The sequence below is a fragment of the Canis aureus genome, chromosome 5, assembly GCF_053574225.1.
Source record: "Canis aureus isolate CA01 chromosome 5, VMU_Caureus_v.1.0, whole genome shotgun sequence".
NCBI lineage: Eukaryota > Metazoa > Chordata > Mammalia > Carnivora > Canidae > Canis > Canis aureus.
In genome coordinates this window covers 56,405,809-56,429,485 of record NC_135615.1, presented here as the reverse complement: position 1 = coordinate 56,429,485, position 23,677 = coordinate 56,405,809, and positions in this window count along the sequence as shown.

The window sequence follows — 23,677 nt, the reverse complement described above, 5'->3', positions numbered from 1 at the left end:
TAACATCACCCCATCCTTCCCCCACTTCCACAACCCTTTGTTTCTCAGAGATAAGAGTCTCTCATGGTTTGTCTCCCTCTCTAATTTTTCCCACTCAGTTCCCCTCCTTCCCTTATGGTCCCTTTCACTATTTCTTATATTCCACATATGAGTGAAACCATATGATGACTGTCCTTCTCCGACTTACTTACTTCAATCAGCATCATACCCTTCAGTTCCATCCATGTCGATGTAAATGGTGGGTATTCATCCTTTCTGATGGCTGAGGAATATTCCACTGTGTTTAGACTGCATCTTCTTTATCTATTCAGGCAAGATATTTTTCTACAGAGTTTTTCATTTTGCTTGTTCTCAAATTTATTCTAATAGAAGTGTTATCATTCTGTTTTTTAAGTTTTTTCCTTGTCTGGAATTATACCTGGCTTCATTCCTAATATTGTTTTTATTTTCACTTTTTGATAATTTCTTGCTCGAGGGTTTTAAAAACAACTCTGGCTTTGGTGATCCTGTATAATATTATATTTACCCTTGAATTTTTAGTAAAATAACCTTTATGTTACTGAACCTGCTTTTCTTCTTTCAAAAATACAAGAACCTTAAAATTTTGAAAGCTGCAATCCCTACTTTCTGAATTCAAGACATTTTGGCTTCTACTGATATTTTAGCTTCATCTTTTTTAGACTACAAATTACCCAGTATTATTGATATTGTTATAATTTGTCAACATTTGTTTAGAGTTGCCTACATCATCATATGATCTATTTTTATCAACATTTCTTCTTTTATCTCAGATTGCCTTCTGGAAAATTCTCCTTTTTCTTGAAGTACATTAGAAATTGTGGAGAATTTGAGGTTTTGTTCTTCTGAAAATATTTTTATTTCACCTTTATTCCTCAAGGGTAGTTTTTCGGAGCCCGAAGGTCTAGGTTCACTTTTCCTCATTTTCTCTCAGCACATAGAAAAAATTAGTCCACTGCTGGTGTTGAAAAGTCAGCTATGGATCCTCTTGCCTCTCCTCTGTAGGTAATTTATTTTGTTCGTACTTGCTCTTAAGATAGTGTCTCTAACTCAGGTATTTTCCCCTCATTTTAATATGATGTGTTTAGGTGTGTCTTTACATTTATTTATCCTGCTTGGGATTCATGGTGCTTTTCGATTTGAGAAGGCTTGGACTATTCTTCCCACAGTCTCTTCAAATGTTGCCTCTCCTTTATTCTTCCTACAATCTCCTCTGTTCCTTGTGGAACTCCTAGTAAACATATGTTGGTCTTTCTCGCCATACCCTCTGTAAATGTGAACTTTATTTCTAAATAAATAAAATTTATTTCTACATGTGAAGTGTACATGTGTGTATTTTGGTTTCTATGCTACGTTATATGTAATTTTTTTTCAGTTAATCCACTCCTCATCTGTGTTTAACCTGCTGTTTCAGTCATCTACTGAGCTTTTTTCCTCATGATCTTTTTAAAAAAAATACTGGAACTTATTTTGTTTTAGAGAAGTTTTAGGTTCACAGCACAATTAAGTGGGAAAGTATGCAGAGTTTCCATATACCCTCTCACTGCACTCACCCTGAGCCTCCGCTACCATCACCACCCCACAGATTGAACACCAGTGGCTTCCAAACTCACTTACCTTCTAGACTCTTGTTCCAGACTTCAGTAGAATATGCTCTTAGCTTCTGGAAGCCTGAGACATTCAATTAAAGTTGTCTATCTCTCCATGACCTGTTATTTAATTATATTTTATTCAGTGTTTGATGTTACGAAGCAGGGATTTCAGGACCTCTGCTATGCCACATACCCTTCCCTCGGTTTTTACATTTCATTGTATTTGCCACCCTGGATGTTTAAAACCTCCATCTCCTAACCTTTTCCTTTCTGCCTTTCTTCTGAAGAAACCCATCTCAAGAACTTCATATGGTGAGAAGAGCGTGGACTAGATCAAAGGAATGAGATTATGTGTTAAAAAAATCATCAGTTAAAAAGAATCATCGGTTGCCATCCTGGCTGTGCCAGTAGAGAATCATCAGCCTCAGTTCTTCTCATCCGTAAGGGGCAGGGTTGCTCCTGGAGATCTTGCAGCCACCTCCTAGCCTGGACATTTGATAAAGAGCACTGATTCCTTCATGAGCCTGGCACCTGTGGCTGTCAGCTCTTGATTTATGGTATAGCACACTATTTGTCCTTCTGGAGTATTTTTAAACATAGAGATCTATTTTAGCTTGAGAAGACAGGACTATTGTGTAGTTACTCTATTCTGGTGCCTTGTCTAGTCTTAGAGATGTCACTGGGCCTGTGACATATTGGAGAAAGACTGCATAGAGCCCTGGAGTTGAAATCCTCATAGTGAACAATGAGGTACACTAGAGGCGGAGGGCTTGGTTTTGGCAGTTCTGTTTTAACACTATTCTACACATTCTCTCCCCCACCTTTCCCTTCGTCTACTTCCTTCCCTGTCCCCATCTTTCCATAAATATTTACTGAGTATATGTAATGTGGTGTGGAATACAGTGGTGAACAGAACAGATTTGGCCCCAGCCTTTAAGAAGCTTATGGTCTGGTGAGGGAGACAGACATTAAACCAATGTAAGACATGTGAATTTGGGTCCTAACACTTGAGCACAAGAAATGTCACATTACTTTTTTTTAAAAGCCATATTAATTTGAACTTGGATACATAATTAGTTGGGTCAAGAAATACAAATATAATTTTTGAGTGGCCTGTCGCCCTTCCTTGGGGCTTGCAATATCTAGGCGATAACGAAATCTAGGGATTTAAGAAATCTAAGAAATTTGGGGGAAAGGCTTTTGGTCATCAGTCCATTGACCATCCCTGTCCAAACCTGTGGTGTTTACTTGAAGACAGGAGATGCTGCTGTGATTGGCACCCACTCTCTTGAAGCCACATTGTTATATTGGATTTATGGTACTTGGAAATATTTGGGTTTGAGGAGTGTGGTGTAGGTGTAATTAGTCTGAATCATTATCTTGAAGCTGGCATGGTAACAAAAGAGATATTAGAAATCATTTTTAATGAGCAATATTAGTTGTATTTAAAATATCTTGGTGGTTGGGAAAGATATGACAAGAGCCATAGTGCTGGCATGAGTAAGGTATAAAAACTCAAGCTTGATAATTTAAGCCAGTGCACCTGCCTTTCCCATTTTGTAGAGGATCCTGTTGAAAGCCTCTCATATTGGAAGGCTCCTAAGAGTCCCTATAAAGGCCCCGACAGCTGTGGTCTGGCCAAGCTGGCTCAAGCTTGGCCAGTAGTGTCTTGATTGAGGACCACAAGTCTAGAGCGCATGGTGTTCAGTATGTGGCTCCATGTAGGTCTTCATTGGAGGTCTCGCCACCCTGGAAAGGCTGTGTGGAAGAGACATGACATATCACTAACCCTCCCTAACTGCCTGCCTCTCTACCCTTCCTCACATCTTTTCAGATGTAGAATTTAATACATGGGAGACTAAATCCAAAGGCTCTGTGCTTCTGCTTTGGAGAAAGGGAAGCCCTTGCGATCTTTAGAAGGGGAGAGTCTAATGCCGCTCGCTCTCTTTCTTCTCAAGCCTACTGCTGAGCACAGACAGCCCAGTGGAGTTTCTCAGTGAAACTATTCGGCCACACAAGTCACTATACAAATAAGGATCTTACTCTGATTCTGATTCTTCTGAACTGTCCATCCAAGTTGAGTTAGCTATTTTTTAGGATCTGATGAAACTATATACTAGTTAGGACTTTTCCTGAAAGATACGAGAGAAATGACAAATAAAGCCCTAGATGTGAATATTTTGTTTGCTTGGGCACACATACCCTGAAGTATCCAGGGTAAGCATATTTTAAAGAAAACACCAATGTCCTCGGGATAGGAATGATTGTTCTACCAAGAAAAGTATAGAAAGTTGAATCTTATATGCATTTGCATTATTCTCTAGGCAATTAGCCTAGTTTGGTGAAGTATTTTGCTTTCCAAAACCATGCTCATTATACATAGTATATTGGAAAACATAATAAAATCCTTTAAAAGAAAAGAAAGCATACTCTTCTGGGCTTTACAACCCAGTGTGTTTTTAGTACATAGAGATACGGTTTTTTGTTTGTTTGGCTATGCAAACAGAAGGGGTCTAGCACTTTGATAAAAATACAAGATTTCTGTTCTGCCTAAAGCATATGCGTCTTCCCTGCAGATGTTTACTCAATTGGCACTATGAAAACATTAAGCCAGGAAAAGAAACATCAATGTATGCTTCCATTTTAAGTCCCCCCAAATGGTGATTGGCATGAATACAGCACTCACGCAACAAATAGAACCAAATGTATAATAAATAGGACTGAACTTAGCCTATTAGCATGGAAAACATTATTATACTCTCCTGATTTGCAACATTTACATATCTCATTATGAGTAGGATGCTCAAAATGCTATAGAGGATTTCACTTCACCCCTTTTGTGTAATACGTGCTTACCAAGAAATATTAATGAGACAACCTCATAAATCTCTATTTACTGAACCTAGTGTCTCCCCCAAATTTGTATTTGCAAACTATGATTGCATTATGTTCCTGGAAGACTGGGATATGAGTTTACTGTTGCATATGCAGGCAGCTTCCTTACAACCTCCCCTATTAAGGAATGTTGAAGGAGGAGAAATAGTCACTGATAAAGACATACTTGAAATTCATCTGAACACATTCTTTTATATGTGTTTAACAAAACCTAAACCTGCAAAAAAGTTACACTTGCACTTTTTTTCCTATTTTTTTTCTTTTTTTCCTATTTCAAGAAAATTTCCTCTAAATATTTTGAATTTGCACTCTTTAGGATATTATATACATTTTGTTGACTCTAAAGCCCTTCTTAAAAAACTGAACTTTTAAAGTAAAGAAATAAAAAGTAGAGCTCTGATGGTAATTCTGATACCCTCTGGGGAAGTTGCACTGACTTTTAATTCATGGCACATTTGCATTGTACAGTGGCAATCATGTATGTGCACAGTATGGTGATCAAACTGTTCAGGACCCTCAACCTCTGATGAACTATGCCTTGTTTAGAAGGTGGGCAAGAGGTAAATCTTCATTCTGGAAAACAGGTGTTTCTTTAAAAACTTTCTTTGTCCTAGAGGAAGAATGGTAATCACAAGGAATTGCCAAGGGAATGAACATAATCTCTGCCCTTCGGAAGCTCACAGAGTAAAAGGCTGTTTTCCTAAGGATGATGTTCTGATCACTAGTAGTTCTGTAAAGACTTTAGTAGCACACAGATGATTTTTAAAAATGTCAATAATTGCATCATATTTTTTGTAATGCATTTTTGCAAAACATTATCTAACCTGGATCCTACTTCTCAGGACAAGTCTAAAGGAGGGGGCAGTATGACATGCATTGATATAAAGAAAGATAACAGTTAAATAATAATACAGGTGATATTCGGATAAGGCAAAATTTCTCCACCTTCTCCACCATTTTCAAAAGGCTTCCAGATGTTCTTTGCCAAACTTTTTTCCCCATTTCACTTGTCCTGGCACTCTACTCTTCTCTTCCCCAGGCCCTAGCACCCTCACCCTTTTCCTCAGGCTTGGGTGATGCCCTGGCCACAAGAAAACCACACTCAAGGCTAGAGTTAAACACAACTCAGAGTCCTTAGATAATCTTCAGCACAGTGTCGCCAAGGTGGGTGTAGGAATGGCCTACATCGGAATCATTGGGCTACTTGTTAGACGTACAGTTTCCAATCTGGGGCAGGACCAAGGAAGATAGATTTTAATAAGCACCCCAGATGAGTAAAGATCCTGAGTAAAGTTGAAAAGTAAGGCACGAGTGATGGAGAATAACTGGAGATAACTCCAAACGCTTAGCTGGGGCAAGCAAAGGGCCCAGGGAAACTTGCCTAGGTAACAACTTCTTATCCAATGGAATATTCTTATCATCTAACTCGAAAATGATACCTGGAAGAATAGATCTTTTAGGGTTTTTGAGGTGAATATCCCTTTTTCAGCTTGCTGCACTACTGCTTCCTGTGGCTTGACTTAGGCCTTCTAGAACAGCAGCTTTGCATGGAGGATGCTGATGACCAAGCCAGAGCTCTGAAGGAAAATAGTGATTGCTGGGCTCGGTCCACGAACACTTTCTATAACTTTTGTAAGAGAAAGTGCTACAGTCACAGGGTTCTTATATTCCACCTTATAACTTCTCCACCCAAATTAAAGTGGTTTCAATTTCATTAGGTAATTTTGGTTACCTGAAAACCCAGGTAAGCAACTACTTACACATAAAATTTATAAAATACACAAAAATTAACTCAAAATAAATCAAAGCCCTAAAAAATATGAGCTAAAACTATAAACAAGTTAGAAGGAAACAGGTGCAAATCTTCATGGCCTTGGATCACACAATGTTTTTTATTTTTTTTAAATTGAGAATGTTAGGAGTTATTTATTTTTTTATTTTATTTTATTTTATTTTTTTAAATTTTTATTTATTTATGATAGTTACAGAGAGAGAGAGAGGCAGAGACACAGGCAGAGGGAGAAGCAGGCTCCATGCACCGGGAGCCCGATGTGGGATTCGATCCAGGGTCTCCAGGATCGCGCCCTGGGCCAAAGGCAGGCGCCAAACAGCTGCGCCACCCAGGGATCCCCACAATGTTTTTTAGATATGATACTACGCATCCAAACAAAGCCAAGGAGAATAGATAATGTGGACTTCATCCAAATTAAAAAGTTTTTTCTTTTCCTTTCTTTATTTTTTTTGCTCCAAATGACACACCATCAAGAAAGTGAAAAGATAACCCATAGAAAGGGAGGAAGCTTATATCTGATAAGGGATTTGTATCTAGAACATAGAAGAAGGCACTCTCACAACTCTGTGGTTAAAGATATATAACTTGATTAAAAATGGGCAAAATATGTTGATAACATTTCTCCAAAGAAGATATAAAAAGGATGAATGAGGGGCGCCTGGTGGCTCAGTCAGTTAAGTGTCTGCCTTCAACTCAGGTCATGATTCCGGGGTCCTGGGATGGAGCCCCGTATTTGGCTCCCTGCTCAGCGGGGAGCCTGCTTCTCCCTCCCCCTGCTCTTGTGCTCTCCCTCTCCCTGTCAAATAAATAAAATCTCAAAAAAAAAAAAAAAAAAAGAATGAGTACCTACAAAGATGTTCAACATTCTTTGCCATCAGGGAAATACAGATGAAAATCACATTGCAATACCACTTCATATCCATTCAGATAGCTATAATCAAAACCAAATAGTAACAAGTGTTGATGAAGATGTGCAGAAACTGGAACCCTCATACGCTGCTAGTGGGACTATAAGGCGTCTTCCAAGCTAGCTTCTTGGAAGAACAGTCTAGCAGTTCCTCAAAAGGTCAAACACGATCTTATCACATGACCCAGCAGTTCCACTCCTAGATATACTGAAGAGAAATGAAAACATATGTCCGCACAAAACCTTGCACATGAATATTCTTAGCAGCATTGTTCATAAGAGCTCAAAGGTGGAAATAATCCAGATGCCATAAATAAAATAAATGGCAAATAAAATGTGGTCTATCCATACAATGGACTATTACTCATCGATAAAAGGAAATGAAGTACTGATATGTGCAGCAACAAGGACAGACTCTGAAAACACGCTGAGTGGAGGAGGCCAGTCACAAAACATCACATATTGTATGAGTCCACTTATGCAAATGTCCAGGATAGGCAAATCCATAAAGAAAGAGAGTGAACCCGTGATTGCCAAGGACTGGGATGGGAATGGACGGATGGACGGCTGGGGGACAATTGGGAGTTGCGTCACCTTTGCAAGGTGATGAAAATGTTCTAAAAGTGGAGCGATCATTGCACAGTGCTTTGAATATACTAAAACCTACGGAATTGTACCTTTAATGGGTATGTGAATCACCTCTCAATAAAACTATTAGAAAGAGAGAGAGAGAGAAAGAGAGAGAGAGAAGGCCAGGAGGGAAGTCCTCCAATGGGAGGAATAGGGATTTGACAGTAGGTCCTCAGAAAGTCATTGTGTGAATAGTTATGTTCGAGTCTAGTGAGTCAGGGCTTCTGAGTTCTCAGGGAACTGAGAGGTTTGTGTAAAATAGAAAGTCCTCCTGAAAAGTGTTTACCAACCTACCTGTCTGAGGAGGGTGTGGACAGTCACGATGTTTGCGTATGGGACTGGGGCCAGAGACATCCAGGGCTGATGTGTTTTAATAAGGATGAAAAAATGAGTATGTAATAGGGAGGGGTGGGGGGAGGGGGGAGATTGGTAGGTAGGTAATATTAAACTGATTGTAGATAGTAAATGGGTAACCAATTAGTCCCTATCAAGCTGGAGACTGAGACTGTCCTGCCTTTTCTGCCCCCGACTTCTATCTTTCAAGGATCTGCCTCTGCCAAGAGTTCATCTAAGACCATCAAGGCCGATTGTTATGCACACTCTTCACTCTGTTTCGGCTTCTGCTCTTTGATTTTGCAAAATTGGGCTGAGTCTGTGTGACTCTCACTGCCACTCTGTCCCAGGATTGAGCTCCTTCGAACACTCTGGGCTGCCTGAGGGCATCTCAGCTCTTCCAGGAGCGCATCACCAGTTCTCCATTCCAAGGTGAAGCAGATAAGAGAAGGGATTTAATTTGGGCCCCTCTACGCAGCCAATAAATCTAGGTACTCTAATATGGAAGCCCTGCTGTGTGCCCCTCCGTGTTCTTCAGTGCCCACGCATGAGGGTAGAGTAAAGGGTCTTAAAAATGAGAGAAAAGAAAAGAATTACAAACTCTTAGCTTTGACATCAAAGTTAATAATAGTAATTACATTCATTTACATGATTTGCTCATGCTTGGTTACCAGGTAGCACAATGACTGTTTGTATCGGAAAATTTGAGTCAGATTCATTTTATCATGCGTTCTGATTACTAAATGCTTTCCTTGAAGGCTCTATTTTCGGAGCTTATTCTTTGTAATGTGGTCATGACTTCCCATAGCTGGAAAAAAAATTAAAGGCTACCACTGTGTGAAATGTTTTTGACTAAACCTTATAATTAATTTTTTTTCTCCAGCAATATTTTAGGACAAAAATCTCAATATGGCCACGTTTATCCATGTTATTTTGTCCTACTGCAGGGCTGGGGCCAGAGGTAGACTCCAGTTTACAAGTTCTGTGGTACCTGTCTGTGCCCTATGATGGAACGAAAGCATATCCTAGGCAGGAAATGCATTCCTGGGGATAGACGCTCCGTGCGGAACCAGCGATAGCTGGTCTTCCTGGTGCATCTGCAGGGAGGTTGCATCCTCGGTGGCATATGTGGCCTATTGTTCTATTTTCTTTAGTTCTTTCTGCAACTTTTGACCAATGCTTCCTAGCACAATGGTGTTTTAATGCTCTTTTTATGTCAGAGAATTTCAGCCCATCCCTTATTTCCTGTTGATCTGTACTTTGATTCCTAACCATTTTCATGATGGAGCCTTGAGCTACCATGATTCTTGCCTTCCAAGGGACTATCCCTTAATTTACTTTCAACAGGTGGAGCACGGTCACTTGTATACTCCTCCCCTCTTTTTTTCCCGCTCATTATTCATCAAGCTCACCCACAAGAAAAGAAAATAATGACTGGATGAGAGGCCTTGGCTGAGGGAATAAAATGGGCCGTGCCCCTCTGGGGGAGCAGAGTGGGGTGTATCATGTTTAGAACCACTGGCTAAACGTGAGGTGTCTCAGGGACCTCCTTCCCTATGATGCAATGAGTTAGGCCATGAGTTTCACGGATGCTGGGGGAAGACACGAGACTCCTGCGTTAGAGACCGAGGATAGATTATTACTCCCAGCGGCCACAGCAGCTGGATTACTACTCCCGGCGGCCACAGCAGCTGGAGTGACAGCCATGGGGGCGCCCACGTCTCACGGTGTGATACCTCTAGGGCCAGGGACACCTGCCCAGCCAGCGGGTTGCTCTCCAGAGAAAGCTGAGCTCAGGAAATGCAGATCCTTTCCAAGGGCCAGTGGCGAGCCTGCCCTTCGCTCTGAGGGGGAAACTGGTTCTATATCCTGAAGCTTTTTATCCCACAAATGTTCTTGAAAGGACGGTGACTAGGGAGACTGAAGATGGAGACGCCAACAGGTGCGGTCAGTCGGCCAGGGTTGCATCCCGGACCCTGGGGCCTCCGCCTCCGGTGGAGCATTTCCTCCACCTGAGCCTCTGGGCCACCCTGAGCCAGGCCTGCACCCGCGTGCGGCTCCAGAGGTTAACGGAAGGGGCAGCTCCGGGCCGGCCCGCAGCGGGCACTCCGCCAACGTCAACCGCATCGTTACCCAGTCTCCCAGGACCCTCCGCAACTCGTGTCGTCCTCTGCCACCTGGTTTTGGGAGCTGGAGGTCTGTCCTCGGGGTTGCGTCGGACCCTGGGGCCCCTTCTTCAAGCGAACGTGGTGTGGCTCGACGGCGAGCAGGGCAGGAGCGGGGAGGGAGCAGGGCGGGAGCGGGGCGGCCCCCCGGGAGCAGCGGCTGCTCTCTGCAGATGCCGGGCCATCCGGGGCCGCTGCTCTGGGCCGCGGGGGAGCGCAGGCCGGGGGAGGGCAGGCCCGTCCCTGGGAGGCCCAACCCGAGCCCTTCAGCCTCGGGGCCAGGGCGCTCCTGCTCTAACACCTACTCAGCGGCCGGAGAAAACCTGTGGTCTGGGCAGACGGGAGGCACCTGTGCTTCATCCAGGGCACAAGGGACGGCAGCACAGGGTCTGGCAGGGAGCCTGGGGCCAGAGCCCTTACGTCGGAGGTGACACGGTTTTCTTGCTCCAGCTCCTGGTTGGGGAAGCCTCTCCGTTGAGCCGGCCTTGGGCCTCTGGCTCCCTGTGGATGGGCCCAGAAGGCACCTTTGTTACCAGGCAGGCAAACCGGCCCTCGGATTCTGCAGTGGGCTAGCAGGTGCCCAGAGCCCCTGCCACACTGTGCAGCTTTCCCCCGTACCCCGCAGGCACCCCATAGCTTTCCCCGGGCCTCCCAGCTCCAAATTCCAGCTCTGCCGCTTTCCAGCTGTGTGGTCTGCAGTAAGCAGGCTGGAGTGGCCCCTCTGGGCCTTACTTCCCACATCTGTAAAATGGACATGACCTCCTCCAAACCTACCTCGTGGGGTCGTCACAGACATGAAGTAATCAGGTCAGCGCCCGGCACGTGGTAAATCATGATGATTATATTTATTATTTTAATTTTTTTAATGTTTATTTATTCCAGAGAGACAGAGAGAGAGAGAGAGGTGGAGACCCAGGCAGAGGGAGAAGCAGGCTCCCTGCAGGGACCCCGACGCGGGCCTTGATCCCGGGCCCCGGGGTCACCTCCTGGGCCCAAGGCAGACGCTCAGCCTCTGAGCCCCCGGGCGCCCCATGATTATTGTTTCTAATCGCCATCATCATTACCTGTGAGCCTCAGTGTTCTCTGCTGGATCAGGGCACATGTTAGGATTTTCCAGCAGACACCCCAGCTCTGATGCACAGCAGGTTAGGGGCTTTGGTGGCCTTGGGATCCCCGGGGCTGGCCCGGTGTTTCTGCGGAGACGTGCACTCCTCCCTCTGCCACCCAGGCACCCCTCATTTTGTCTTTTTTTTGAAAGACAATCTATTAAAAAGCTCACATTGACGAAGATTGCTGGACCTCTGAGCAGTATAATCCTTCCCTTTCTTTTTACTAACAGAATCCCTATATCGTTGGGTGTGTCAAGGTGCCCACTAAAACACCTCACTCTTCTTTCTAGAGGTGTGTATGTGGTGGCGGGGGGGTCAGGCAATGAAATATAATTGGAAGCCATTGAATGGAGGCTTACAGGGAAAGCTTTTTAAAGGGGGATGGCTCAGCCACAAGGTCCCACTTGTCTTTTCCCTGCATCTTCCTCCTCTTTACCTGGAGCACGAAGTGAGGGCTGGAGCTCCAGTATCCATCTTATGAGCATAAGGACTCAGATCACACCCTAGGAGCTGGAAGGAGCTGAGGTCCTTCATGACATTTTGGAGTCACCATATCTGCTTTGGATGGTTTAACTCCACACTTATTTTATAAGTGGGGGGAAAAAACCCTCTTTTTTGATTTAAAACAATATTTCAAGTTGCAGTTACTCGTAGATGAACCCAATTTCTAGTTGATCTATCTAATAGATGTGGAGCAGAGTGCAGAGAAAGATCTAATTTTCCCCCCTAAATGTCAAGATGTGAAGGTCATGGAAATCTAACAAAAGGGAGCTTAGTGTTAAAACACAAGATACCTGTTAGTCTTTCCCAGGGTGTGGCAACAGAAGCTGGCATACTAAACCTGCTTTTTCTTGGACAATTTATTTGTTATTAGAGGGGGGAAGGCGCAGAGGGAGAGGGAAGGAGAATCTCAAGCAGCAGACCCCCTGCTGAGGGCAGAGCCTGATGTGCGGCTCAATCTCACGACCCTGGGCTCACGACATGAGCTGAAATCAGGAGGCCAACGCTCAACCGACTGAGCCGCCCAGGTGCCCCAAACCTGCCTTTTCTTTGTATGCTGCCCCCAGGAAAGCTGAGTTTGAAATAGCCTTAAATCCTGGTTTCTCTGAGGTTTAATACCGGAGAATCAAATGAACAGAATTAGGTTTCTTATTTCAGCTTTGTCGACATTAGATGATGAGCCTGCATCATCTTTTTTTCTTCGTAGAGCGCTTACAAATTCTCAAAATGTTTATTAGAATCCCAGATTGTTTATCCATCTGCATGTCCCTGTTACGGTTGTATTTATAATAATGTTAAAGGAATTAGAATCGTTGCGTTCACCTAGCATACATCTTTACTCATTCCAAGCAATAATAAGAATAGTTTGCATTTATCGGGCACTTACTCTTTGCCAGTGACTCATAGATACTAAGTAACGTAGCCTCACTTGATCACTTCAACATTCCTATTGAGATACATGATATTATTACTGCCGCTTTGCAGATGGGGAAACTGAGGCAAAGGGATTTTTAAGTGGCCTGCTCCAGGTCCCCACAGCCAAGAAGTGATGATTGGATATAAACTCAAGGAGTGTTAAAAGTAACTCCTGTCCTGAAATAGGTAACTTTGAACAAACCTATTTCCTTACATATAAAAAAGATACCTCTTCTAGAAACTTTACTTAAATCTGCCCAAGAACATACTGAATTTAACCCAAGATCTTGGGCCATCTCCAGGAAGCCCCTGACCTTAAGGGATGGTAAAGAAGATGCTCCCTTATTTGAAGGCAACCGACATGGACAATATTTGTGCATTCGCGTCCTGATTTAGAACATCTGCATCCCATGACCATTCACTTCAGGGAGACAGTCAGTGTTCAATGCCTGGCAAGCACCCAGATGCTTATCAGAATGATAACCGGCCTGATAACACACCATTCATTGATTTCCTTCTTTTACCTATCTCCCTTATCAGCACTTCCTGGGATCACCTCCCAAATAAATGTCCTACATTCAAATCCTTACTCCAGGATCTGCTTCTGGGGAACTCAAATTAACACTCATATTTTCTGCAACATCCAGCCATCCATCCATCCAACCACCCACCAAAACCTACCAACCCGCCATATGCCAGAAAAGGTACCCAGGATAAGATATAAATAAATCACTACCCTTGAACTAAAGTTGCTCAGTCGAATGACTTTGTATTCCCCTTACAACCAGTCAGAGATATTTGATGCACTGGCTGCCAAGGAAGTGTTGGAAAGATTGGAGAATTCCCCTGTTCAGAATCTTGAAGAGGGCTTTCCCAGCAGAGCCATCCCTGCAGGGCCAAACAGTGCCTGGCACACAGGAGCTATTCAAGAAATGCTCACTGGATGAGTGTACAAATGGGCAGCACGAACAGATGGATTAATTATAAAGTAGATTAGGTTTTCTCTGGGATTCATCTCCCTTGCTTTAATTTGCAATTAAAAATACTATCTCAGAAAAATCAGGAAATGCATTCAGGTAAGGTGGGTGTGAGATCTCTCCCAGCAAGGATTTCACATTACATTTTACAAAGATTTTTACATTTAAAAGAAGAGGGAGCAGGGAGACAGATGAACCCAAAGGAAGACCTCTGCGCAGGTGTGAAGGGATTTGGGGGTGGCAGCCTTTTCTGGGATACCTCAAATCACAGAGTACGAGGAGGTTAGTCCCCGCTGCAGGAAGGAACCCAGCCATGCTTTTTTTTTTTTTTTTTAAATAAAAAAAATTTTTTTATTGGAGTTCGATTTGCCAACATGTAGCATAACACCCAGTGCTCATCCCATCAAGTGCCATGTTCTGAGCCCCTGCACGATCAGCTGTTATGTGTGACCCACAAGCTATTGCCTATGAGTCCTGCGTATTTGGGAGTTTTAAGAACGACAGCTCTGACTCCTCTGCACCCTGCCGTAGGGAGGTGCCTGACGACGCCCGAGCCCCGAGGAGTCACCAAAAATGATGAAGGATGCAGATTACTGGTGCCGCAGAGGTTCCCGGTGGGCTCCTGGAGGACTGTATGGAGCGGAACGGGCGGGGCTGGTACCCAGGACCTGGGTCGGCCTCAGCTGGGTGGAGAGAATAGCGTTAGTCCTCATTTATCAAGAACGTCCAGTGCGCAGGCTCTGGGGTGAGGGCTCTCGAGCAGAAGCTCATCGAGCCCTCCCTAATCCCACACGGGTATCTAAGCCATGATCCCCACCTAAGATGGGAAGAGTTACATAATGTGCTCATACCCAAACAATGACCAAAGGGCAGTGCCACTGCTTCTGAGCCTGTCCCTTTAGCAGCCGTTTCAAGCCTCTCTGTTGCTGGGCTAGTTCCTGGGGGCTGGCAGGGAAGGTAGAGATGGGAGGAAGAAGAAGGAGGAGAAGGAGGAGGAGGAGAAAGAGCTTCTGTATGGATCACGGCCTTGAGTGTCAGGACGAGATTCCATCTGCTGCTCCCTTGGTGACCTTCCTTGCAGGTCTGAACCAGTCGGAGTGCACAGAGGGGCTGCCTGTGATCTCTCGTACAGTGCGTAACACACCCCTAGGTACTCATAGCTCCGTGCTGACAGTGGGTCATCAGGCATGTGTTCAGTGGTCTCAGGGAGAGAAGGTGGGACCTAAGTGGGAACAGGGTAAATTCTGGTGGACGTTGGGTGCAGCCATGGGCTGCGGAGCTCCCCTCTGCAAGGGCTCAGCTCGAGATGCACTTGAACATCAAGTACTCTTGACCCATGGCCTTGCCTTACCTTCCATAAAAGTGGAAACCACCCCCACCAGGACTTGATTTTTCATGTACCGCGTCGACGGCCGCTGGTTTTTCTTTCTTTTTAAAATTGTTACTGGTGAAAAAAAAAAAAAATTGTTACTGGTGGTAAATGACACATAACACAGAGCGGACATTCAAACCACTTTGCGCACACTGTGCAGTAGGGCTGAGCACATTCACGTGGTTGTGCAACCAAGCTCGGAGCTCTTTTCATTTTGCAAAACTGAAACTCTATACCCATCAAACAATTCCTCATCCCCACTCGCCCTGGCCCCTGGTGACCACTGCTCTGCTTTCCACCTCTGCGGATCTGGATATTTTCGGTGTCTTGTGTAAGTGTAATGGCACTGCATTTATCTTTTTCTGGCTGGCTTATCTCTCTGAGCATAATGTCCTCAAGTTTCAGCTATGTTGTAGTGTTTGTCAGAATTTCCTTCCTTTTTAAGGCTGAGTAGCAGTCCCGGGATGGGCGTACAACATTTTGCTTGTCCCTTCATCTGTTCGTGGACACCTGGGCTGCTTCTACCTCTTGGCTACTGTGAATAATGCTGCTATGAACGAGGCTGTGCAAGTACGTCTTTGAGGCACTGCTTGTTTTCAATTCTTCTGAGGCCTATAGACCGTTTTTTCTTGTGTTCAATGGCCACAGTAGAGAGAAAAGAAGGGGAACTGCCCCCCAAAATTAGAACTTCACCAAGAGCTTGCAGATGGCTGCGTAAGAACCCATTGAGGCGGTGCAACAGTGCAGCCAGGAGAGGAGAGAAACCTGCAGCCACACCACTCAGAAATTTCGAAGCCCCTGATGTTGGGCAGCTGCCGATCCTTGGGGAGCTACAAAAGACTCTGGAGCAGCCACGTCCAGTTCCCTCGGGGGCCCCTCCGTGGTACCACAGTTAAATCCTTGCTTTGGCTCCCGCGTGTAGCTGGGCATTATTCGGGATTTGTTCTCATGAAGAGCCACGTCTAAACAGTCAGCTCGAGATTTGAGCCATCACAACGAGCCACCAACTCTGCTCTGGAGGCTCTAGGCAGGAGGTGAGAGGCTTGAAGCCTGCTGCTTAGTCTTCAGCTGTCCTTCTCCTTAGCTAGTGGTGGTCTTGGCCTATCACCGGGGCACACGTGCACACCGTCGGGGCTCTCGGAGGACGGTGGATGGAAGTGTGGCTCGCTCCAGCCTCGCAGATCGGGGCTAGCTGCGCGGCGGCGGATGCCCCTTACAGGGTCCATGTGTACCCCGCTCTCTGCCGGGAGAGAGGGCAGGGCTGGTTGGAGGTCCCCGTGTCCCCTGTAAAGGCCTGGTTCTGGGGGAAGCAGGATGGGCCTCAGCCCCAGTGAGGAAGCCTCACTCCCTGGGTGGAGCTGCCGGGACCAGGCTCCAGAGGGCAAGGGCCGCGCGGGGCTGCAGCGTTGATCTGCACACTGGCCGCTCTCAGGGTCTGCCTGGGAGCCCTGTTAGCGCTGGAGGGGGCCCTGGAGGTCATCTGCTTCAGGCCAGCCAGCTTACAGGGGCTTGAGTCTAGTCAGACACGTCAAGTGACTTGCCCCGCGAAGTTTCTTTCCTCCGCCCTGCGGGACCTTGTCTGAAGTTAGAGACAGTATCACAGGCTAGTTGTCTCAAGCCGATCAACACAGCTGCCACCAGGAATGAGGCCACCAGGAGGCTGGGGCCATGTGGGCGCGCGCAGCGGATGGAAAACTCTGGCTTCGGTCAGTTTAGGGGATGGCTTTTCCTGAGATCTGTCTGCTGCTAATCAAGTTCTCGAAAGATTCCCTCTTCAGAGAGAGAGATCCATTTACTTACTGTCTTGAGCTGAGCAAAAATCCTCTCTTCTGGTCACCCGGATAATAGTTCTCCTCCCAGACTTCAAATCTATAAACCCAAACGATTTTTTTCTCTTTGTTGATCTGTCTTCTGTTTTCTGCTAGACTGGCTTCTCCAGACCTGCGTGGTTTTGACTCATCTGCAGAAGCCAGGACGGTACCTCCCCCAGGAATCTGGAGTGGTCCACACCCGGCCCAGATGCTCCAGGTCGCAGCTGTTGCCAACCGGGGCATTGTGTGTGTGCCAGCACTGTTCCATATACTACCCTCATCTTGAGGATAGTCTGGAGTGACCGCCGCAGTGACACTGCAGGACCTGAGGCTGGGAGGCTCTGCTGTGCTTGGAGCTCTGAGACGGGGGACAAGCAGGATGGGGAGAGGGAGCGGGAGGGGGAAAACTGAAGGGAATTTGCATTCAGGCCTGACGGTGCAGGATTGTTCCTCCCACCACACCCCATCTTGCCCCCACGCTGCCTGAGGAGAGAAGCCTGGGGGGCCAACTCAGTGAAGTGCAAGGCTTCAGGATTCACACTATTTATAAAGGGAGGCCCAGAAAGCGGGCATCCCTTAGCCCCCTGGCATCATTGGAGGCTTGTTCTAAGGCCCGGACTCCAGGATGAAGAGCCACAGAAAGGTTGATCCCAGCTGTGCTCACCCTGCGGCGTCTGCAGAGATTAGAGGTGCGCCCAAAACCTTCCCGCACTGGGCAGATGGAGTCTGGAGAGGACACTGCCTTCCCAGGGAACGACACTCCCTCTCCAAGGACACAGCAGTGTCTCCTACAGGCGTGTCCACCAGGAGCTGGAGAGGCGCCGGACCACAGAGCCTCATGCCTGTGAGGGACCTGGGAGGTCGTCTGGACCAGCGATGCTCCAGTGGATCTCTAGCAGAAGAAACTTTATCCACACGAAGTCTCATAGGGAGACTGTAGCAGATTCTAGGGCTACCCTGCTATGTCCCTGCAGCCCACCCCAGGGTTCACCTGCACCCGGTTCCGGAAGCACCCAAGGCCCAGGTCACGTGCACTTTTGGGAAAGAAGGGAGCGGGGAGATGGGTGTCTTCCTAAGCACATCAGAGGGTGTGACAGGAAGAACAGTAAGTGGATGAGCAGGACGCCGAAGCCACAGCAGTCACCTCTGGGTGTATCACTCCTACTTCAATGTGCACACAAGTCACCCGGGCCCCGTTCTACACGGATTCCTGGGGCTTACAGTACAGGTTCTAATTCAGGAAATTTGGAGTGGGGCCCACGAATCTGCATTTCTAAGAGTGCTGATGCTGCTGGTGCCGGCACCTGGTCCTATGGTCCTCGGGGACCATGAAGTTTCTTGAACTGTTGCTGAAGCTTCTAGAGAAGAAGTGCCCCGGAGGCAGGCTGCTTTGAGGACTCTGGGGGACGTGGCCAGAGAGAAGTCCATCCTGCTTGTTTTCCTGGGTATTACTGTCCCCTGTGCTCTCCCTGCAGATCAGGAGATGGCAGCCGTGGCCACAGGACACAACGTGGCAGCCCAGGGCTATGGCATTAAGGGTCGACCTCCAAGCCCCTGGACGGGAGGCCTCTTTCCCCCGCAGATCCTCCCCTGAGAGGTGGCCTTCTGTCTTCGGGAGGGGAAAGGAAGAGAGAATGCAGTGGAAGGACCCAGAGCTAGGGTGTGGGCCATGTGGGAGTGACTTGTCCACCCTGACGAAGGAAGTTTCTGGAACTAGAGTGTCCTTCACCTTCTAACTCCTCACCTCAGGGAGGGGGTGGGCTTTAGAGACCCGAAAAGGACCAAATGCCCCAGGACTGCTATGTGCTGAGACAGGTTCCTTTCAAACACATCCAGATGTACCTAAAGACTGACCCCCTAAGAGGGGAACTGGGTTGAGGTGAGACCTGATGGGCCCCATGGCTGCCAAGGCAGAGGCACCACCCTCAAGGCTCGTCTTAGCCACTTGAGGTGTCGGAAGTGCTAAGAACGCAGTGTGGCCCAAGACACGTACAATAGAGGTGTAATGTCAGCCATATACACAGTTTACATTTTTCAGTTGCCAGATCACACGAGTAAAAAAGCAATGGGTGGGCCTGATTTTAATAATAGATTTTATTGAACCCAACATACCCAACACATGATCATTTCAGCACATCTACAGTTAAAAAAAATTATTCCCGAGGTATTTTACTGTCTTTTCTTGATGTATAACCCTTGTCCTCTGCCGAGTATCATAGAGCCACAGCACATCTTCTGGACCAGCCACCTTTCGCGTGCCCCCCACCGCATGGGGCTAGTGGTTGCCAGCAGGCCAAAGCTGTCCTCTGCCTCTCCGCGTTGTCTTCCCCTCCTGGGGAGATGGGGGTGTCACCGGGATGCTGAGCAGAGATAGTAGCGAGCTCGGTGGAGAGTCAGTAGCCAACGGCGGGGATGAGCGGCGGTGCAAGGAGGCCGGCAGCCGCTGGCCCTGCGGTGGTCTCCCCAGGAGGCTCTGTGGCCCGTGGGAGTCAGGGCGGAGGCAGGGAGGCTGGGGGCCGGTGGGCTGTGTGCTCCCTGCTGCAGCCTCCCTGGGGCTTTCCTGGGTGGGGGTGGCGGGGGCACTGCCACTGGGAGGGGCCTGGGAGGTAGAACAAAGGGATGCGTCTGGATCCACAAAAATAGACCCGTGTCTGTGGGCTGGTTAGAGACGCTCAGAACACTGCTTCCCCGCACGGAGGACAAGCAGGCCACGGACAGGCTACAGACCTACGTGCTCTTACGACCCAAGCACTCAGGAAGATGAGGACGACCCGGCCCTCACAGATGTCAGGATCTGGGGCTCTTGTAAAAATTGGATCCTCGGGACGCCCAGGGGCTCCATGGTTGAGTGTCTGCCTTGGGCCCAGGGCGTGACCCCAGGGTCCAGGGATCGAGTCCTGCATCGGGCTCCCTGCGTGGAGCCTGCTTCTCCCTCTGCCTGTGTCTCTGCCTCCCTCTGTGTCTCTCATGAATAAATAAATAAATAAAATCTTAAAATTCTAATTAATTAATTAATTAATTAATTAAAAAACCAAAACCAAAACCGGATCCCAGAGTTGTCCCAGTTCTCCAGCGCGTTTTCTGAAGGGCCGCAGTTCTCCTCCAGAGTCACACATCTGTTTTTGGGGCTTCTGACCTGGTTCCGCCATTGCTAAGGTGGTGCCTGTGCCCTGGACCCCCCACCCTGCCCGGTTTGTGACCAGGGGGCAGCCTACCATCCAGGAAGAGCAGCTGGCCCCCAGGGTCTCGTGGGACACCCCTGGAGCCCCAAGTCTTTGGGGGCAGAGTGCTTTGCCCCAAGAGAAGCTCCAGCCACAACCACGACTGGGTGCTGGGCACACAGGCTGTGTGTGGACCCCTGTCGTCACTTGCCAGGCCTGTGTCTCTCCCAGCCTCAGCTGCCTCTACGGCCTGTGGGTAACTGGTGCTCCCCCGGCACAGCTGTGGGTAAAGGGTGCTCCCCCTGCAGGGCCTGTAGGTAATGGGTGCTCTCTCTGCACGGCCGCGGGTAACAGGTGCTCCCCCCTGTATGGACTGTGGGTAATGGGAGCTTCCCCTGCATGGACTGTGGGTAACAGATGCTCCCCCTGCATGGCTGCAGGTAACAGGTGCTCCCCACCATGGCCTGTGGGTAATGGGAGCTCCCCCTGCACGGCGTGTGGGTAACGGGAGCTCTCCTGCATGGCTGTGGGTAATGGGTGTTCCCCCTGCACAGCTGCAGGTAACAGGGTCCCCCCAAACGGCCTGTGGGTAACGGGTGCTCCCCCCCGCACATCCGCGGGTAACAGGTGCTCCCCCTGCGTGGACTGTGGGTAGCAGGTGCTCCCCCCGCACCACCTTGCGCCTACGGGACACCCGGCCCTCCCACCGCCCACGCCTGGAACCTGTCACCTGTCACCTGCTGCTGCACTGCCTGCTGGACATATGAGTGCGGTGGGGCCTGGACGTGACCCCTGGGGAAGCGCGACGTGGCTGCAGCTGCGGGGGAAGCGGAGGCACGACCGAAGGCCCGAAGCCAGTGGGGACCGTCCTGCGCTCCGTGAGCGGGGCCGTGGGGGCCGCAGTCCCAGAACGCCCGGGAAACGGGCCGCAGGGTGTGCATACGTCCCGCGGGGCCAGCACAGCCGCGCTATACAGAGGGTAAAAGAAACAAAGCGGAAGAAGCCCTTGAGGGTAAAGCAGCAGACACTCCCGGCTTGGTGACATGCACGGAACGTAATAGGGTCAGTAAAAATGCTGAGAGTGAGGACTGATGTGAGTGGGGAGACTCGGGGCACCTACGGCACAGGCCGTAAAGGGCACGGGTGTGGTGCTGACCCCCCCGCCCCAGGCTCTAAGCCCGATGCCCAGCTGGCCTCCCTCTGTTGCGGAATAGGTCTGTTTTTGTCTGTTTTTCTCTTCTTCTTGATGCTTTGGGGTATTTTCTACAAAGCTCGCCGACCACCGGGAAATCAGGGAGGGCAGCGAAGCTTCTGAGCGACCTCGGGGCGTCTGGCCTGCACCGGGGAGCCCCCCCAGCAGAAGGAGGTTCTGGGGGCGCCCAGGGGCACGGGCTGGGGGACAGCGAAGCGAGACATGTGTCCTGGAGGACCCCGAGCAGAGCGCAGAGCCGGCCAGCAGCGCGGTGGCCGAGGCAGGACCACAGGCTTGGAGTCCACGGTCACCGGAGGACGTGACAAGCCAGGTCCAGAGGATGATGGCATCTGCGCTCAGTCGGGTGGCCTGGCTCAGTCGGGGTCTGGCAAGCTGCAGCCGTCGGGCCTCCCTCCGGCGTGCCCGCGCGTCTTCGTCTCATTGGACCCTTAGCCTGTGCCCCGGGGCCCTTCCCTGAAGCTTCGTGAAGCTAGCCTTGCTTCTCTTCCTGTCTGGTCTCAGCTATGACAGCCCCAGGCGGGCGCCCTGTGCCCCTCGTGTACCCGGGACAGGGCCCGCACACCCCCGACCGTGCGAACGTTCTCCAGGTCACACCCCAGAGTCTTTGTGGCGCAGTTCTTCTTTTTTTTCCCATTTTTCTTTCTTTTTTTTTGGGGGGGGGCATATTTTTTATTGGAGTTCCATTTGCCAACATATAGCATAACCACCAGTGCTCATCCCGTCTAGTGCCCCCCTCAGTGCCCGTCACCCACACCCCGCCCATCTCCCCTTCCACTACCCCTTGTTTATTTCCCAGAGTTAGGATCTCTCATGTTCTGTCTCCCTCTCTGATATTTCCCACCCAGTTCCCCTCCTTTCCCCTATAATCCCTTTCACTATTTCTTATATTCTCCGTATGAGTGAGACCATATAATGTTTGTCCTTCTCCGACTGACTTACTTCACTCAGCATCATCCCCTCCAGGTCCATCCACGTCGAAGCAAATGGTGGGTATTTGCCGTTTCTACTGGCCGGGGAATATCCCACTGTATACACAGACCACGTCTTCCCTATCCATCATCTCTCGATGGACCCCGAGGCTCCTTCCACAGTCTGGCTATTGTGGACATTGCTGCTATAAACATCGGGGTGCAGGTGTCCCAGCATTTCACTGCATCTGTATCTTTGGGGTAAATCTCGAGCAGTACAATTACTGGGTCGTAGGGCAGATCTATTTTTAGCTCTTGAGGAACCTCCACAGTTTTCCAGAGTGGCTGCACCAGTTCACATTCACACCCACAGTGCAGGAGGGCTCCCCTTTCTCCACATCCTCTCCTACATTTGTGGTATCCTGCCTTGTTAATGTTCCCCATTCTCACTGGGGTGAGGTGGGATCTCATTATGGTTTTGATTTGTATTTCCCTGATGGCAAGTGGTGCAGAGCATTTTCTCATGTGCATGTTGGCCATGTCTATGTCTTCCTCTGTGAGATTTCTCTTCATGTTTTCTGCCCATTTCATGATTGGATTGTTTGTTTCTTGGCTGTTGAGTTTGATAAGTTCTTTATAGATCTTGGAAACTAGCCCTTGATCTGATAGGTCATTTGCAAATATCCTCTCCCATCTGTAGGTTGTCTTTTAGTTTTGTTGACTGTTTCTTTTGCTGTGCAGAAGCTTTTGATCCTGATGAAGTCCCGATACTTCATTTTTGCTTTTGTTTCTCTTGCCTTCATGGATGTATCTTGCAAGGAGTTGCTGTGGCCAAGTTCAAAAAGGGTGTTGCCTGTGTTCTCCTCTAGGATTTTGATGGATTCTCGTCTCACATTTAGATCTTTTATCCATTTTGAGTGTATCTTTGTGTCTGGTGCAAGAGAGTGGTCTAGTTTCATTCTTCTGCATGTGGATGTCCAATTTCCCCAGCACCATTTATTGAAGAGACTCCTTTTTCCAGTGGATAGTCTTTCTTCCTTTGTCGAATATCAGTTGACCATAGAGTTCAGGGTCCACTTCTGGATTCTCTCTTCTGTTCCACTGATCTATGTGTCTGTGTTTGTGCCAGGACCACACTGTCTTGATGACCACAGCTTTGTAGTACAACCTGAAATCTGGCATTGTGACGCCCCCGGCTCTGGTTTTGTTTTTCAATATTCCCCTGGCTATTCAGGGTCTTTTCTGATTCTACACAAATCTTAAGATGATTTGTTCCAACTCTCTGAAGAAAGTCCATAGTATTTTGATAAGGATTGCACTGAACATATACATTGCCCTGGGCGGCATTGACATTTTCACAATATGAATTCCTCTAATC